The following is a 20,273-nucleotide window of genomic DNA, read 5'->3' on the forward strand; positions in this document are numbered from 1 at the left end:
TTCTGCAAATAGTTTATTATGAGCGTTAAACTGTGAATATTTCTGGTCTGTTTTAAATTTTTGACATCTTTTATAAACTAACGTTTGTATAAAATTGTTTTCCAGATTTTGTTGTATTTATGAAAGCAGTTTTGAAATGTAGAGATTAAGCAATTGAAAACACAATTGTTAATTCGATACATACTAAGAATTTACTGTTATAATTTTCAACTTTCCAAGGATTCTGATTTTAGATGTGGCAAAAACTTAGCAATTGAAAAAAGATCAACCAGTAAAACATATGGAAATATGTACATGTAATTAATCAGGATTCTTTATTCATCTCAGGAGCTGAGCAAAATTGTTTCTGTAGTTTCTGTTCTGAAATCTGTAGAAATGGAAATATCGCATACTATACATGAGATAATCCCTTTAAATGTGTTTGTTTTCGCGTAAATGATTTTGTTCTCTAATACAGTTATTTCCTGGATGTATTGAAGTTTTCGAAGTGCATGCAGGTGGAAAATATCACGGTCTCGTTATCAGAGGGAGCCAATTTGGCGTCTTTTGTGCTCCAGATAGGCTGTCAGTACCAGCTGGAGAGAGAACGTACTGTCGATCTCTGTATAGGCTATTTTCATGGTGTAGAGACAACCAACGTATTCAGAATGTGTATATACCTTTCTGAACTTGTTTTTGTATTATATATATATATATATATATATATATATATATATATATATATATATATATGTGTGTGTGTGTGTGTGTGTGTGTGTTTTGTATGTTGTGAAATTAGTAATATACTAGTGGCATATTCTTAATTAAATATACTGCTGAGAGAATTAGTTTACGAATTTCTCATTTCGTTTTGCCCATCCTCTCCTTCCAATCTAATTCCTTTGCCATACCTAGCTGTAAAGAGATAGATATTTATTCGCATAACTAAACGTGGGTGGCCAAGAACCTATTGTGTGGTCTATATCAAGAAAGACTATCATATTTGGTGATCAAATTACTATCCTATTTGTAATATCAAAACATCTCAGTCTGTGTGTAACACTAACTTCTAATAGTAAAGAGTCAGGTGTCACCACAGGGGTGCCAACGTAGCACCAACAGATGTAGTTAGCGTGCAGACAATTGGTAGATTGAAAATTATTGTGACGATACTGCGGGCCGAAGGTTTGGGCGGAACAACAAGTAACTTGAACTGAAAATTTAATTGTTTCATGATGCTCACAAATCTTCAATTAAGGAGATAAGATGATGGCATCGAGTATATATATATATATATATATATATATATATATATATATATATATATATATATATATATCTGTCAGTGACTTTCAAGTGTGGTAAGCTGAAAGAAATATTACCAGGGGAGCCAAAATAAATTGCAGAACCATTCGCCGATTTCGAGTCGTGTGTGTAATTTTTCTTGGGACACATTTTTTCACAAATTATAAATTAAGTCAATGTTTTATAATACGACTCGGTCAATGTTAAAATTTCCTCTAAGTAACATTTTCTAATGCACGGTGTGTGTGTCCACTGCTTGCTTTGTTTACGTGGTTTACAGCTTGTACCACGAAATTGAAACTATTATGCTTGTGGTTAAAATTTTTTGTGATGCACGTTGTATAGAAAATCCAAAATAGTCTTAATTACCGTTAGTCTACAGTAGGAAAAAATGTGGATATATCTGGTATAATATGTACATTTAATATGAAATTATGAGCGTGAATGAGAAATAGTTTCATCTAGCCAAAGGGGTCAGGCGACCAGCTCTAATGACACGCCCAGTCATACAAGACCAGTGGTTCACCAAACCTTGTGCTTGCAAGTGAGGTCGACTGTATGTGCATTTTTTTTTTTGGGGGGGGATAGTCTCAGCATTTTCCCCTACGCTGTGTTATCCACAAATTAGAGCGTTGTATTCTCTTTCTCTTTTCCACATTCTGACAGCGATTCACCCACAACAACTCTCTTTGGAAGCAACGTTGCATGCACATGGTCTAACCGCCTAACGTATGTACTCACACCGCTAATCATTGCATCATAATTTATTTTGAGAATTGAAAAGTAATTTCTTGGATTACACTGTTTTTTTCTCTCATTGCCGCTGTTAATCTCGCACACATATGTATATATGTAAAGGCTGAAAATAAAGCCCTTACTATCAAAATTGCTGATAGTAATTTGCGTAGTTTTTATTTTTTGTTCAAGTAATTTGCAATAATAATAGAAGAACTTTATTACGTATTCTTGGTGTTATTTGTAATTAAAACAAGTAAAAAATATGTAGAAGAAAGAATGTTATTTGTTATGAAAAAATGTAATTATTAGTTAGTTTAGTTAACATGAAGCTACTAATACCGTGCATATGAAATCACGTAAATTTATATATATATATATATATATATATATATATATATATATATATATATATATATATATATATATATATATGCTTCACGTATTATACTTTTGTACATATAAACTTACGTGATTGTTTCTTTCAGCTTTACAATGAAGCTGTGAATAAAATCATGAAGTGGAATCGTTTCTTGTTATATATTGTTTGTTATTGAATTGAAGTTTAGCATTTAGGGAACGTGAACTTTATAGTTTAAGGTGAAGAGTCGGACCACTATAATGTGTTTAAATTTCAAAGCTCTGCTACCGGGAATTAAACTCGGGACTCTGTGTACCGAAGGTGCGCGCGCGCTAGCAACCTGGGAGGGCATCCTTGTTTATATACTCTAAAAGAAATGGTTTCACCAGTCTTCATTCCTCAGGAAATGGCGAACAAACGTAACTTTTCATGGATGAACAAATAGGCCTTAACTGTATGCTCCTACGTGGGCATACAAATTCTGTTTCATGGATTTTTCTAACTTCTGAGCTATTGACCGTACATTCGATTACAATGAACGGATGAATTTAGACGCTTGCTCCGTCGAATGTACAACTTTACACTAAATAATGATTACGGTAGTATATTCACTTTAGCCAGGGAAGGATCAAATATCAAGGCGAAAGTGCTATATAATGATTCTAAATTATTTTTAGATTTCATCAACCTCTGAGAGTACCTAATAACAGTGTCATATTCAAAAGTCCATATCTCAGTCGCAAAGCAGCGCAAGCAGTTGCCATAATAGTGCAATGTGACGATATAGGGTAGATTAAACACATTTCAATATTATATGTATATACATGACGCATTTTTGGGCCACTTTACTCAACAATATGGTTGGTCTTAAAATTTCAACGTGAGAACCTTTTCCCTTGCATGAAAAACGATGCAGAATTTGGTAAAACTGAATCGTGAATCGCACTCAGCTTCGCTCGCTAACCTTAAAAATACTGTATGCAAACAGTAATTCAGCGAAAAGTATCGTACGACCCATTTCAGCTGTCACGTGTATTTTGCATGACACGTACTTTATATATAAAATATTTCTAGCGCATAGGTTCTCGATTTTATGCGAATCAAAGCATCATTGTGGGAAGAAAAATGCGTTATATGTGTGTATCTGTGTCAAATCCTTATAAAAGTAACCGAAATATTGGAAAATTCTGTATGGGTTCTCAATCTCACCTTCATTTGGCTTGTAACAATTTCTGAATTGGACAGAGATTTAAATAAACGGTTCTTTCTTCACTATAATTCTCTGGTATCTGCTGATGTAAATAATCCTAAATGCATAGTAGAAGTTCCGTTTGGTATTGTATTGAATTTGAAAGATTCCCATCCACTTCGTCTAGGATGGTTATATTCAAAACTATGATGAAAGTGTTTTTGAATGTATTTGTACGTACAAGTGTTTGGAGTTGAGTATATAAGTGCTTTTATTTTATTTTCAGACTGCAAAATATCTGGAAAAATAAGCATCGGAGAAAAAAAATAAAAGCTAATATTTTGGGAGGGATAAATTTGCCTGTGGTAAAAATAGCCCCAATTACTCCCTCCTTCTATGGGACGAGAACAGGAATGTCATTTGGGGTTCCAGAGGGGCCAATTGCCCCCACCTGAGTTTGATATTTGTATACATTTTAATGCATAAGATGATAATGTACCAATGAAAAACCAAAAATTCTATAGACATATAGGGTTTTGCTCCTCCCCTCCCCTCTAGCAAAGTCTTAAATGACGCTACTGGGAGAAAGGCAACCTTGAAAACTTAAATGGGGACTCCCATGTTTTATTGCATATTCAGATTCCACGGAAAGATGTAAGTAAATTTTCTTGGAAACATTTTCCTCAATTCGTGATAGACTATATACAATCAGACGATCTCAATATATTCCACATTGAAGTATATCAGTACACGATGAATGCAGGACAATCTTCCATGCCATCTATAAAGTAATGAAAATATTTAAGATAAAAGATTTGTACTGTTTATCGCAAATTTATTCTGCAATTAAACGTGGCAGCTTCCAAACTATGAAGTTTTCAATGATTATAGCGCCATCTGTCACGAATCGAGGAAAATGTTTCCAATAAAATTTACTTACCTTTTCCCGTAGAATCCGAGTGCGCACTAAAGATGGGGATGGGTGGTTATTCAAGTTTCCAAAGTTGCCCCTCTCTCCACTTCCAATCGGAGTAATTTTATCGCAGGTGAATTTCTCCCTTGAAAATATTAACTTTTTATTTCGAACATTTTTTCGTCCGATGCTTATTTCTCAAGCTTTTTTTTTTTTTTAACTTATAATGTATAAAATTTCCCATCATTGCATTTTGTCCGTTGTAAATTTGGACCTCTGAAGGACAGAACTTCTTTAGCTGCATAGAACTTCTATAACCCACCTTGTATCTTCATCTGTACATATATTTTCTGTGTACTTGCATATATATTTTTTATTTATTAACGTTTGTTTATGTTAAGCTGTTCTCTGAACTCAGGTGTATTTGCGTTACGTTACAAAAAGAACGAAATGCTTGTATCAGTAGTTAAAGGAAGACAGAAAGAATATTTGTACCAAGATGTTTCACAGAGAATAGTAAATATTTGTACTTTTTACGTGAACGTTACAGAAATGAGAAAGCTGGTAAAAGAATAAATAATAAACCTCTCTTTTTTCGTTTCGTCTGAAGTCCTCTAGAGAAATAAATATTTTCTCGACATCTTTTTAATTTGCTATTATATAAGTGAACTTATGTAGGTATGTCCTTTCTCGTAGCATATCTAATGCTCATCTAAGCGAAATGAATGTACTGTACCTAGTTTTCGACGACGTGTGTGTGTGTGTTTGTATGTGTTTTTCTATTATTATATAAAATACAGAACTTGTGTAGATTCATGTTCTATCGACGTTGGTGCTCTGTCTACTATGTAAATACATTATATCAAACTAAACAATTCGTATAGTTAAAAGAACGTCATTTTTCTCTTCATACTGTCATTTGCTCAAACGGAGAAGTGAAGAACAGTACTGGACAGAATTGTGAAAAAGAATAAAAAAAAATACTGAGGGCATTTTCAGAGAAGAAATGAAATGAAATGAAATATTTTGAGTTTTACGTCCCACGGTTATGCCAGTTAGGCTAAAGGAGACGGTAATTATGAGAAATAAATGAAATGGTGGAATGAAGAAAGTGGGAAGAAACGGGAGAGCGCCGAGAAAACCCACGCACACGGTGTTTGTCCACCACAAAGTTCACTTGACGGGGGCTGGGATCGAACCCGAGACCCCAAGCACCAGAGGTGAACGCTCTACCACTGAGCCACCGCGGCCCCATTTTCAGAGAATAAATTTTAGTCTGTGAAATGTAGTAAAGGAAGTATGGTTTAAATGAAAAGGAAGAATTAGATGGTTTCCAACTAGATCACACTATACTTTTGTTTTGTCTTGAATTAAGGTGAGAACTTACCATCTAGTACCAATTCTTAAGCTTTCAAATGCATATAAATATGTGAAGTAGCTCAATGATTCATAGATATGTCCAAGTTCTAAAAATAAAAAGAACAGTCGTTACTTTGAAGCAGGGTTAAAATAATCAGCCAGTTGATGAACTAACTATTGTATTTACACTGAAAAAAGTATTACTTGTGCTCAGTGGTAGAGCGTTCACCTCCGGTGCATAGGGTCCCTGGTTCGATCCCAGCTCGCGCCGTGTGGACTTTGTGGTGGACCCACCGTGCTCGTGGGTTTTCTCTAGGCTCTCCCGTTTCCTCCCACTTTCTTCTCATCATCACTGTCTCCTTTAGCCTAACCGGCATAACCGTGGGACGTACAACTGAAAGATTTCATTTCATTTTGCTATTAAAATATGTACCTCAAAAAGGTACTGCTAAATGATGTGCTTGTATATCAAAAATGAAAATGACCAACATTTTTATTTTTTCTGACGGGGCCCTTTGGCCAATATTTGCCCCATCGCCTCGCTCGGCCTTGTTACGCCAATGTTCCCAGCCCCATAAAATCGTAGCAGTGACGATGAGAGAACTTCCCAGCATTCCACAAGGAAGTTGTGTCAGTATTTACAAAATCAAAACTGGATTTTAGATTAGCTTGTCTACCCGAAATTTACGCAACAAACTTGTGTTATGGAAAGAGACAAACTTTTGCCTCTTTAAAAAAAAAAAAAAAAAAAAAAGCCAGCTACATCACTGAAAACTTGGAACCAGCCATGTTTGTAGAAGATTAATTTCAAAGGATTATTTTCTTGATATCTTTTACAACTTCCTTGCAAGCCTTAATCATATCGTGTCTGCGGTTATGACTAGTACGCCTTTAAAAGAGTAGGAGATAGCTAGGGCTTTTTCTTTCTTTCTTTCTTTTTTTTTTTTTTTTTAAATACATACATTAATAATTAAGAGAATCAGATTAAATTTTCAGTACCCAGGAAGTTCAGCTTGAACCATCTGTACATGCCTTTGCACAAACTTATTTGGTTGTCCTACCTACAGTATTGTATTGCCTAAACCAAGAATTTGGCTTTTAAGTATGTCAGTACATGTAGCCATATGTAAGTTTATGATGGTTTGGGTGACGTATTTAACAAACTTAAATTTCTTTTGTCTTTAAATTTCATGTAATCATAAGAGCCATAGTCTATTGTGCATGGATAATAGAAGTTTTGCAAAGTATAAATAAGAAGAGATTTGTTGAAAAAAAATATCGACCTACATTAAGGAATTACATGAGCATTTATACGAAAAAGTTAAGAATAAATTTCCTACTTTCACAACAATGTTTGTTTGGAGTTGAACATCCTTTTCTTCGTCGAGGTTACATGAGACTTGAACCTACAGGTCAGCGTGAAAGGTGGGTTCTCACCGGAAATGAATTCCATTTCGCAGACAGAAGACGCATATGCTAATCATATATCCACAAAGAAAATGTTATCATATAAATAATAAGGGCACTACTTGCAGAAAAGTAGAGTGAATTTTTGCGTTAAGTTTTACATTACTTAAGTTGTTAAACTTGGATTCGAGTACTGCCTTGTCTTGAGCATGAGTACGTTTATTGCACAATTTGCTTCACTGTCATTACTTATCTGTCATCACTGTCATTACTTCACTGTCATTACAGAAGGTAATAGTTGTACGTGAAAAAGACAGCATAACATAAAATAAATTTTACATTTTTTGAACACTAATATCATTTTAAGTCTGGCAACATCGGTATAAATGAGCAAGTTTCGCTATTTCTGTTTAACTTTGCCCCTTCTTAATAAAGGAGGTATCAATGACTTGGAATCAGATAGTCCCTACCGGTAGGCAAGTTCGCGAGCCATGGCGTAGGGAATACCGGAAATGGAAAACGTGCATACAGTAGTTGTCATGTCAACTTTTATTATTATTATTAAAAAAAAAAAAAAAAAAAAAAAAAAAAAAAAAAAAAAAAGGAAAACTAAAAATGGATCAAAAGATTTGCGATGTTGGCCAATAATTAATTTTTTGATCAGGAGCCACAAAATTTTTGAATTGCCTCTAAATCCAGCTTTCGTATTTTCTACTGAATAAGCACATCATACTGAGTTAACTGATAATTTGGGTTCGGCTATACTATATGTAGTTCTCCAGATATAAGGCGTACAAGAAAATTTTTGATTGATATGTATTGGATCTTTTGATAAATAATAATAATAATAATAATAATAATAATAATAATAATAATAATAATAATAATAATAGAAATATGAACCTTAGAATGATAAAATTTCACCATGATTTGATGATAAAAATCCAGTGAGTGAAGAAGTGCATTTAATATGAAGAATCGAAATATTAAGTTCTTATTCTCTTTATTATGAAGCACGGTCGGTATTATCGAGAATAACATACCAATCGAATTCATGAAAAATATAGGAGACAAGGGAAAGAAAGAATTGTTCCGACTATGCAATGAAATATATGAAACAGGAGAATGGCCAAAAGACTTTCTGAAAACGATCATGATACCGATGGCTAAAAAATCGAACCCAAAGAGATGTGAGGATTATAGAACTATTAGTCTCATATCTCATGCAGCTAAAATTCTGCTCCGAATACTGAACAGAACGTTATATGAAAGAACAAATAATGAAGTTGAGGAGGAGCAGTTCGGGTTCAGAAGAGGCAAGGGCACAAGAGATGCAATTGGATTATTAAGGGCGATCGGTGAAAGATTTATAGAAAAAGGGAAAGAGGTGTATGTTATATTTATTGATCTAAAAAAGGCTTTTGACCGCGTGAATTGAGAAGTGTTGTTGGGAGTTCTAACGAAGATACGTTTGGATTGGAAAGATAGAAGACTCATAAGAAACTTATACATGAACCAACAAGTAAGTGTTAGGATAGGGGAAGAACTGACGGAAGAGAGTGCAATTGGAAGGGGAGTTCGACAAGGATGCTGCCTTTCGCCAACACTATTTAATGTCTATCTAGAAGAGATAGTAAAAAAGAGTTTACATGATGATGATGGCATTTCGGTAGGAGGTAGAATGATTAGATGCATAAGATTTGCAGACGATATGGCGCTTGTTGCAGAATCTGAAAAGAAAATCAATAAAATGTTAGAAAAAATTAGAAAGGGCTTTGAAGAATATGGGATGAAAATAAATGTTAGAAAGACAAAAGCCATGGTGATTGGAACGAAGGGGTCTGTGTCAAATATAAAAGTAGGAGGGGAGAAAATAGAACAAGTGAATAGTTTTCGATATCTGGGTAGTATTCTTAGTAATAACATGAAGTGTGAACGTGAAATAAAAGCAAGGATAGGAATGGCGAAAGAAGCCTTTAGGAGGAAGAAAAGTCAGTTTTGTGGGACCTTGAATAAAGAGTTGAGAAAAAGAATCATAAAACGCTTCGTGTGGAGTGTTGTACTGTATGGGGCGGAAACGTGGACATTACGTAAAGGTGATGAAAATCGACTGGAAGCCTTCGAAATGTGGGTGTGGAGAAGAATGGAAAGAATTAGTTGGGTCGAGCGGAAAACGAATGAGAGAGTGTTAGAAATGGTGGGTGAGAAAAGAACACTTTTAGATATTATTAGGAAGAGGAAGAGAAACTGGTTGGGACATTGCCTAAGAAGAGATTGTATCATGAGGGACGTCCTAGAGGGTATGGTGGCGGAAAAGAGAGGGAGGGGGCGAAGGAGACTACAATTAATGGATGATATAAAAACAGAAAGATCATACGTGAAGACGAAGAGGTTAGCGGAGGACCGTGGAGCATGGAAGCTTCTCAGCTGCGGCAAGTGACCTGCCAATAAAGGCAGAATGCCTATGATGATGATAGTACAATAATTGATTTTTAAGTCAACCATTTAAGAAATACTTTTATTTTACTTAATAACTCTAATACATTGAAATACTAGAGGAAATTTTTAAGTTGTAAGAGACCTTAATTAAGTATATACTTATTTCAAATTAACAGTAGAGTAACGACATGTTCTTATAAACCACGGCTGAAATGCATTTATTTCATTCCAACTGTCTTTTATTCAGGTAATTGAGTGGTGTCTACTCATGGTAATAAGTTTGGGAAGAGAGAGAAAGAGAAAGAGAGGGAAGAAAGGAAAAAGATTTATTTTGTGTCTGGCTCTTAACAACTCCCATTGGGAGTTTCCTAGACGAAGTTGTATCGAAGTTTTGTTTGTTTGAGAAAAAGAAAGCTTAAAACGGAAATTGTGACGTTGCTTGTTTTGTGTGTGTCTTTTTGTGATATATTATATAAGGATGTTAGCAACGTACATTCAGGAAAAGAAAAAAAAATACTTTATGTTTGTTTCACTATTATTCTATCATATATGAATAATGCAATACGACCCTTAATGTTAACTTACTAATAATATTCGTTTCTGAAATCAAAGAAATTTGCATTTCAATTACATACATAAAGAAGGAAGTATGTGACACGAATTAAAATGAGCGTAATGAAACTTAAAGTTCTCTAACAATTCTTGAGAAATGTTGTAGTATGTGTTGAATGAGGTTGGCTGAACCTACTGTAGAATATCCTTGCTAATAAAGCATTTTCTGATCGGAGTTAATTTTTAATATGTGAGTATTTTTTATGAATATTGGCAGAAATTTTGTATAGGTTGTTACTGAATGACACGGAAGTATTTTTAGAAACCAAAGTGCATTACTGTATTGGTACCCATACCGAATGCAGGTTTAGTAATTATATGGAGAAAAAAATAAAAAATAAGCAAAAAAGGGGGACAGTTTCGGCGATGTCTTTGGCTTCATCAGGCACATTATCATAGGTAATGTATCTGATGAGAATGATGCTATATCGAAACTGCACTGCAACAGGTAGTCTGATGAAAGCAATAATACATTGCCGAACTGTAACAAATGATTATTAATATAAATTCTTCGTTTTTTAAATAGAATTTTTTAACCTAAGTTAGTTCCAAAGCCAGAATGAGCAACATTTAGTAATCAGATGTATAAACTAGCTTTGTTTGGGAGTTGTTGTTATTGGTATGTACTTGAGTTTCCGTGCTTGTGCTCGAATCAAGATTCTACCCCATTTGTCTACCAATGATAGGTAGCATTGTAAAGCAGAAGTCGATTGATCAGTTTTTCTTTCCCATGTGGTTCAAATTTTAAAAAAGAAAGAAAGGAAAAATGGTTTGGAATATGGAGTGTAAGAATGGACTGAAAAATAGAATTAGAGATAAATAAAAGGCGAGTTGTTATGACCAGGCATGTAGCCAAGGGGGGGTCCGGACCCCCCTTCGAAACCCGAAATGAAAAATTAAGGAAGGATGAAACAAAATGAAATGAGAAAAAAGAAAGATCAGCATTAAAAATAAAAAAAAATAAAAAAACTACAGGAAGCTTTTGGTTACTCTTTCTTATGAGGAGATTTGTATTCCTTGCAATAGACGGTGGCGAGTTGAGCGAGATATCCTGGAAGAGTCAGGGAATTTGAAATTTCTAGAAAAGTTACAGAATTCTCAGAATTTCTGCTATTAGTCAGGGAGATTTCAAGCTTCCGGAAGCATAGTGTTGTTGAGTAACAGCGTGGACATTTTTCATCATAAATTTTCGTTATCGCATCCTTGCAGAATCAAACATATTATTTCAAAAACAATTTTCTGCTGCTCCTTTAACCTGTCATTTGGAACCGACAGTAATTGACGGAATAATAAAAACAAAAATTTATATGGAAAAGGAGTTCTATTAGCATTTAATTCAACAGAAAAAAGAACGCAGATATTGTAAAATATTTTACAAGACATTATTGAGTATGTACTTTTTATAATAGTGAATATGTACTTTTCATAATAGTTGAGATCATAATGAAAGGAAAATTATTATATTTGAATGAACAAAGAAAGGAACGTAAATATTGTAAAATATTTTTCAATACTATTTTTATTCTTTTATTACTCGAGATTTCTACATAGTTTGTTACTTAAATACTTACCAATATATCCTCATTTTATTGTCCTAACAAACCAATATATGTTGATAGTAAAGTAGTTTACATCGATCAAGATCCTAAGTCTTCAGAATTTCATATCACCCCCTCCTTATCCCCGTTACGAAATCCTGGCTGATCGAGCCCCTCGTGTGATGATCATAGTATTTCATGTCAGCCCCCCCCCTTCACGAAATCCTGGCTACGTGCCTGATTATGACTCTATTTCCCAGATATTCATTTGCACATACCAATTAATGTTTCTTTAATATAAGACTCTTTTACATCTAAAGAAATAAGACTCTTAACACAGATTCTTATTTCCATTTGTAATCGTAGATATATTGAAATCAGCTCCAAAATATTCGAGAATAATTAACCTACTCGGTGATGATAAATCTGAGAGCCATTACCAACTTTGCAAATTAAAATGTCGGGACACCTCTTGCATCTAATGAAGGTCTTTTTTTTTTTTTTTTTTTTTTGTAACTATGTCATATAGTCTTTCCAGTGAAGAGACAAATCTTATTTATCTAATTGATAAAACGAAGTTAGACAATTTAAACTGTATATCTTTTAATATGTAATAAAACAAGCGTGGCCAATTTAAATAGTATGTTATTTGTATTTGGATACAAACTTTCTGTTGCTAAGCACTTTGCTGTCTCCCTGCTTGTCGTTGTTGTGAGTTTTCTCGTATTTTGAAGACTATGTATAATAATGTGGCAACTAAATTGTAATCATAATGAGAGTCACGAACATCGTAAATAAAAATAAAAGTTTGGACATCCTAAGGTCCCGACAGAGCCACGTCGGAACGCGGGATATTTTCTTCGAAATCGGAACTGTCTCGTCAGAAATCGAGTTAATGGTAACCTATATCTGAGACGAAGCCACATTTGCTCTATGCAATATTCAAAATTACCAGGAATGATTCTTGTGAAGGTCTTTACCATTTTCCATTGCTGTCTTTGAGAGCTGATAACTAGAAGGGATTATCTGTTTTTGGAATAAGGTAGAAAATATTTAAAATATATGTAATAGCCAGTGGCGTATTTACGATTTTGTTTCGGGAGGGGCTTTGTTAACTTTCGGGGGGGGGGGCTTTGCCTGGAAATGTGAAAATTCTGCAAGATATTTCATTTACTTTACTATATTAAGTAAGATTTCGGGGGGGCTTAAGCCCGGAAGCCACCCCCCTAAATACGCCACTGGTAATAGCTCTTTTAAAAAGGTAAAAATAATCTTGTAGATCTATCCCACGACTGTGATCTTTACTTAGGCTAAAGGAGATGGATGATTAGTTAAAATGAACGATTGTGAAAAAATTGGTGGAATGAGGAAGAGGGAGAAACAAGAGAACCCAGGGACATTAGTTGTCTACCACCACAAACTCACTTCGCACTTGGAGGATCGAAGCAAGGACGCTCTACCACTTTTTTTAAATTTTTAACCGCCCCAACAGGGACTCTTTCCACTTAATTGTCTTGTGATTCATCTCGCTTCTAAGTTCTGCACTAATCCAGTTGACAGGACATGAGCACAAAAAGTAAGACAATTAATAACACCCATGTTCTTGAGAGGGACTCTAACCCCCTATGGGTTTCGCTTTTCAATCGTCAGCCTAGTGCCTCCGTTCATTCTACTATACCGAGTTGAGACACTTAGCCCTATAAAGAATGTATATAAATCATAGATGTAAGTCTACAGTAAACAGTAGTTTTCCAGTAGTAGATTTTGGGTCTATGTATTTCAAGGAGTCTGACTGTTTATTAATAAGTCTTTATTTATTATATGTAGTAACAAATTGCAGATAAACTTTTAAAGTTTGCAACTCTGATGTAACTTTTACTGTTTCTTCTTTGGTTGTTTGTGCCGCATCGTTCGAAATAATAATAAGAATAATAAAAGAGTGCGCACACTTCATCACAACCAAACCAACCAGATTTATGTGCTCAATAATTAATCTTCATTTTCTCTTTCTTTTCTCCTCGTTTCAGGAACTTGGTGTACAACCTCAGCCTCTCGGACCTGTCGGAGAACCAGGTGAGTCTGACAAATGATACCTCTTCACGTCACCCAGAGTTGCCAGATCTTTTGTTTTCCCTTGTGTTCTTTTGTAATGAATTAATGTCGCAAAAGCAGGAAAAGACACGAAAGAGAAAGAGAAAGAAGGACAGAAAATAGGTTAAAGAGAGAGAAAGAGCGAGATATGAACATTAATTTCAAAGTAGAAATTAAGCCAACAAGTTTAGCCTTTTATCTCAATTTCTCTCCCTCCCCTCTTCTTCTACTTTTGTTTCTGTTTCTGGTTTGCTTTTCTTCTCGCAGTTTTTTTTCTTCTCCTTTTGTTATACACCATAATCTTATCGTTCCCTGCAACGAAAATTCCTGTCTGTGTAAATAGGATTACGTATCAACTGTTGGTATTCCCTTGAAACTATTATGCACTATTTGTGTTGGAGGTACAAACTCGTGTGATTACTTTTTAGCTTTCAAAAAAAATCTTTGCACAAATTACAACCTACACGTGTATTCTCAGCAAAACAAATTTATCGTTATTTTTCATGTTCAAATAATCGTGAATGTCATCTAAAGACTTCTTTTTAAAAACGAAACAGCAAACGCTACTTAAATACAGTTGAGCTTGTTTATAACGTCACCAAAGTGACCTAAAAAGTAGTGTCGTTATAAACGAATGTCGTTCTAACCCTGATATGTAATGACGGTTGGTCAAGTAGTTAATTATTCTCTAACTTCAATGTGTGATATTGTTATTAGTGAATAATAGTATCAGGCATTGCAGTTATCAAATGATCAAGTGCTTGACCAATCGATAGAGCCTATATTATATTTGTATATATCACTCTTTATTATATTGTCATTTAATTTGCTACATCTTATTTCCCTATCTTCTGTATTGTAGAATTCAGCAAATCAAACCTGCGGAATGCATTATCTTTTTTCTTTACATTTTCTTTTTCCCGGATCACTCTTAACTTTGTGGTCAGTGCTTAAAACTTCTGTTCATAGCTACGTTAGCACTTGAGCAAGTTTATTAACCACTGTTTCTTTAGGTGTGATCAAAGAACAATTACTATACATTGTAGCAAACATACAATTAGCTCAAAGGTTAAGGTGGATCACCACCCCGAAGACAGTACATATTTTTAGCTCATTCCCTTAACTACTGTGCAATGAAACGTTATATATTATTATTATTGTACTATAAGATAGAGTTATGTTTCAGCTACAACACAAGACACTGATTCATTTGGTTGTGTCAGCTGATATTGAAAAAAGTAACAAGTAAAAGAAAATATTTGATTCGTTTTACAATGAGCACACAAGATGGCACTTGCTCACTTTTATGAAGCGTTTATTTGTATGTGTAAAGTATTTTAAAGTAACGGTATTATTACGAAATAGATATATTCTTTGACCGTTTTTCGTGTTATATTTCACATTTTATTTATATATTAATTTACATTTAAGGAAATGGATTTTGAGAAGCAACTTTCGCAGAACGCCATAATGCGTTGTTGTCAAATTTGTACGTTAACTGTGGTAGTGAGAATAATAAAATTCCTGGATTCTAGCGATACAGTTTGAGAAGCGGAACGTAACTTTTTATTGCGGTAAGGGTCGAGGACTAATTTCTCCAGTGAGTATCCAAGCAGAATTCCATGATTACGTCCTTTATTATCTGGAATCAGTAAACACTCGACACTATATGGCAACGCCGAACTATTTAAGCAGCGTTTAGCATAGCACCAAAAACACCTAGTGATCCACCTTAAGAGCGGACGGACGCGAACTTTTTCAACAACTAGTGCAATACCAGACAAATCTTTTGAAATTTGAAAATGGCAATGCAAGGGGATTGCCATACATACATAACCTTCAACCTCCGTGCAGGTGTCTACTAACTTCCCATTAACTAGTCGCTGAACGAGCGTGCATTTTACTATGAAAAATTATCACTCATTTGTGGCAGTGACGTTGTACTATAGAAGTTTTGATGCGTTTGCGTGTTGCACTAAGCAATACATAAAATAGTTAGGGCACTTGCCTTTTGAGTAATTAGTTTGTCTCACTAATATTTAATGCAATAGAGGAGATATCGTATTTACTGATGTTGCTATAACCAGGTTCAGCTGTATTATCCATATGTAAGAGTTTCGTTAATTTTTTTTCCTGAAATAGTTTTCGTTAACTGCTAGCTCACACATTTAGATATTATACTGATTATAACCTATAGTATGGAGGCAATATATAATATAATGTAGTATATAATATAGTATATAATATAGGTTTATATAATTTGCAACCTGTATTTATAATGAGTATAACTTCTTTTAATAATTAATAAGAGTCAGATTTGTTCATATGTCGAAACGGAAGAAGTCTTTTTACTAAATTTCTACAAACATGATCAACACAATAGTTTTCGGATTTGGATTGTATTTGCTCCTTTAGAAATAATTCTTAAACACCGTAATTGTCCATTGTAATATAAAGTATAAAAGTTAACACGTGTGCTTAGAAATAATAGTAGTGAATAAATTGCTGGTTTGAAAGCAATAATTAAAAATAAGGTATATACTTTTTGGTTTTCAAAATATACTAGACCTGTTGTGCCGCGAAGTATAGCATGCATAATTTGATTAATTTTTCTTCATAGTGTAAAATATAGGTAATTGTTTACCAGGATAATTATTATTTTTATTAATTACTAGCTGTTATGCCCGTTCTTCGCACGGGTCAGATAAAAATATATGTAGGCCCCTAAACAAACTGAACAACGAAAGAACAATTAAGAAACATTTCTAAAATTGAATGTATTTGGTATAAGCAAGCACTAAAGTTATGCATAGATAATTTGGTGATCAGGTCTAGCATAACTAAAGAACTAAAGTCTGGCCATTTGACCAAGTCAATTTCTGCTCGCAAGTGCAGATAAATTATACGGTTGCAGAACAAAATAATATGAATAACATCAAAGAAAACTTACAAAACAACTATTAACCAAAGAAACAAATAATAAATTCTGTTATAGGTATGCTTAAAGAAAAGAATTTTCCCTTTGGCCGATGGAGGCTGGATTTGAACGTAAACACTATCGGGAGCTCCACTATACATCTGAGTGACCCCGATAAATATAAATTCGACTCAAATATTGGTCATTTTGTGCTACTTTTACATGTCCCGGTAAACGCCTCCCCCCTGAGACCCTCTGGTTCGAATTTTGAGAAAATCGCCTCTGAGCCTCAACCGATTTCGCGAAAACTATGAATGTGACATTAATATTTGTCATTTTCTACTACTTTTACATATCCCGGTAAACGCCCTCTGAGATCCCCTGGTTCCAATTTAAAAAAATAAAAAGGAAAACGCCTCTGACCCCGCAACCGACGGGGCCTCTATTTGAAAGTCAACGCCCGAGGAAGTATCACCATCCATCTCAGCGACCGTGAAAACTATGAATTTGACACTAATGTCGGTCATTTTCTATTATTTTTACGACTGTGTAACCCTCCCCCCGCAGGTGACCCCCGGACCGTATAAAGTTGAATTTGAAATTACCACTAATGAAAGTGTCACCATTGGTCTCAGTGACCGCGAAAAGTATTTATTTCGCACTAATATCAGTTTTTTTTTTTCATTATTTTTACATGTCTCGGTACCCCCACATGTGCTCCGGCCCGTATCCAATGGTAGCTGAATTTGAAAGTCATTGCTAATGGAAGTGTCACCACTGATCTCAGCGACCGCGAAAACTATGGACTTCATACTAATATCGGTCATTGTGGATTATTTTTACGTCTTGGTGACCCCTTTTATTATGACCCCCCCCCCCGTTCCTTAGCTGATGAGGCTAAATTTGAAAGTAAACGCGATCTTGAGTTTCGCCATGGAGCTCAGCAACCCCGAAAACTATGGATTTCACACTAATATCAGTCATTTTCGATTATTTCACATGTCTCGGTATCCCCCCCCTGCAGGTGATCCCAGGACCGTATACGGCTGAATTTGAAAGTCAGTTCTAATGGAAGTGTCACCATTGGTCTCATCGGCCATGAAAACTATGGATTTCACACTAATATCGGTCATTTTGGATTATTTTTACATGTCTCGGTGTCCTTCCCCCTTTCGGTGACCCCTGGCCCGCAGTCGAATGGAGGTGAATTTGGAAGTTAATGCGATCGGAGTTTCACCATTGATCTCAGTGAATTCGAAAACTATGAATTTGACACTAATATCGATCACTTTCTACTACTTTTACACGTCCCGGTAAACGCCCCCTGAGACCGCTTTGTTTGGAATTTTGAAAAAATAGAAAAAATAAAAAAAACTCTTCGTCTTGGTCTGGGGCCGTGACCAAAATTTGGTAACTCGGTTCAGTCGTCTGGTCCCCAGGCCGCACATAGACGGACACACACACACACACAGACGAACTCTTCATTTTATTTAACTTATATTATATTAGATATACGAAGATTAGTTATCTTTTTCTCTCTTGAAAACTTGGGATTATACTGTACTGTTACAACACGCTAAAGGATTCAAATTATAGGCCTATTTAAGAAATTCTTAGTGGATTAATAAATATATTGAACACTCTTTTGTAGATCATAATATGAACAAGCAGCTGTTTTATCTTCGACATTAAAGAGTAGGTGTCAAAGTTTGAGGTAAGTTAATTAGAATTGTTCGACATGTGAGAACTTGGTCTCGTGACATACATTCACTTTGTGTTCGAAATAATGCAATATCTATCAGAAGACGTCATAGTGCTAGCATTTTGTCACGGTATATTTTACGTTTTTTCACGTATAAAGTGAAACAAAACAACGTAGCATGCGTTATTCCGAAACATTTTCTGGCATTCCCTAACATTTTTCACTTCCTGCTGAAGTATTCCGGGTCCCTTGTTGCGAAGGCTTACCTTTTGCCTACTTTGGACCCACCTTGAAATTAGAACATATCTAAGAATTCTGTTGAGAGCATGTCTGAGGATTCTGCTGAGAAATATAAGAAACCAGTGGTGCTCTTTTCAAAGCTGTCAATAATTTTGTAGCTAAAGAGAGAAAAAATCAAAAGTGTGATTTTTCTTGCTAGATAATGATTGGAAATCGGTTATTTGAGATAAGAGATTAACTACAATATGACCTATAATTTTGTGGGAGAGTTGGCCAATATATTCTGAAGGTATACTTTGACAATACTTTTATATTTTAATTATCTTTAGTAGTAAATGTTGTATTGTTCGGTGCTTCAAAGTATGCTTACCAAATATTTTTTTAAATAATAAAATAAAACTGCGATGTATATGCAGAAAGTAATCCTAGCACCTGGTCAGTACTTGTAGGAAGCTCATTTGCAGTTGTGTTTGCAATAATTCCTGTTACAGAAAAATTCTTTAATTTCGCAAAGTTGAATAAATTATGCTGAAATGCTTAGGTGAAATAGGACCTGCAACAGAACAAAATTTTAAAGAATCTTCTAACATAAAATTGCTTGCGTGAAGCTAAGGCTATTAGATTCCAGAAGAGGTTCTAAAGTTACTTCTTCAGAAAAGAGGAGAAACTAATAACAGTCGCTGTGCGCTGCAATTCAGAAGGACGTTTCTTCCACCAGTTTCCATCTTGAAGTGAAAAGCAAAAACCAAGAACTCCAGAACGGGATGCTTCCAAGTGCAGTTGCCTGCATCTGAGAGGTTAGCATATTTAAATGCAACTCTGTTCTCCGTTTGGCTGAGAACGCATTTCGCTCCTTGCAAGTCAGAATGAAAATTAATTCTTACATTAGATGGACATGCACCGCACTGAACTTAGTAGGGATACTGGCATTTGTAGAGATGAATGGGATCATATTGATTTGTCTGCCGAGCCACACGACACACTACCTTCAACCTTTGAATAGTGCTATTTTTAAATCATTGAAGGATTATTTTTACAGTGCTGTAACAATTTGAATAAAGAATCACCCTGATCGGATAGTAACAAGATTGCGGTTTGGAGAATTGCTGAATGAGTCTTGGGGAAAATCAGCCATACCAGAAAATGTCATTTTTGGATCTAGATGTACGGATATATAGGCCTACTCCTGCAGTCCATATATCGTTCCAGATTATGCTTTTCTGGTTGCAAACAAAGTTGTAAGTGGACCTGCAACTACAGAAATTATGTTGGACAGGCTTAATCGACCTGAACACAAGCACAAGGACCCTACTTAGAATCCCACTTATATTGGTCCAAGAAATTCTCTACCGTAGCTGGGCTTATGCAACAAACTCGTACATAATTTTGGGAGATGATTTCACCGTTACCGTCTTTAGCCAGACTTCATGCAAACAAATTACAGGTGCTTCATGCCTCTGTTTTAACTTCTGCAGAGAACATAAAG

At 34.9% G+C, this 20,273-nt stretch overlaps 1 protein-coding gene across 1 annotated transcript in view; it reads left to right on the top strand.

Moving 5' to 3' along the window:
* Positions 1-20,273, top strand: part of Sema1a (semaphorin 1a) — a 500,910-nt gene that overhangs the window by 86,922 nt on the left and 393,715 nt on the right. Inside the window, exon 2 of the mRNA XM_081745959.1 lies at positions 13,865-13,910. The gene's annotated coding sequence lies outside the window, so the exon portion shown is untranslated. The remainder of the gene's footprint in view (positions 1-13,864; positions 13,911-20,273) is intronic.

This window comes from Thermobia domestica, chromosome 2 (assembly GCF_964235325.1).
Source record: "Thermobia domestica chromosome 2, izTheDome1.hap1.1, whole genome shotgun sequence".
NCBI lineage: Eukaryota > Metazoa > Arthropoda > Insecta > Zygentoma > Lepismatidae > Thermobia > Thermobia domestica.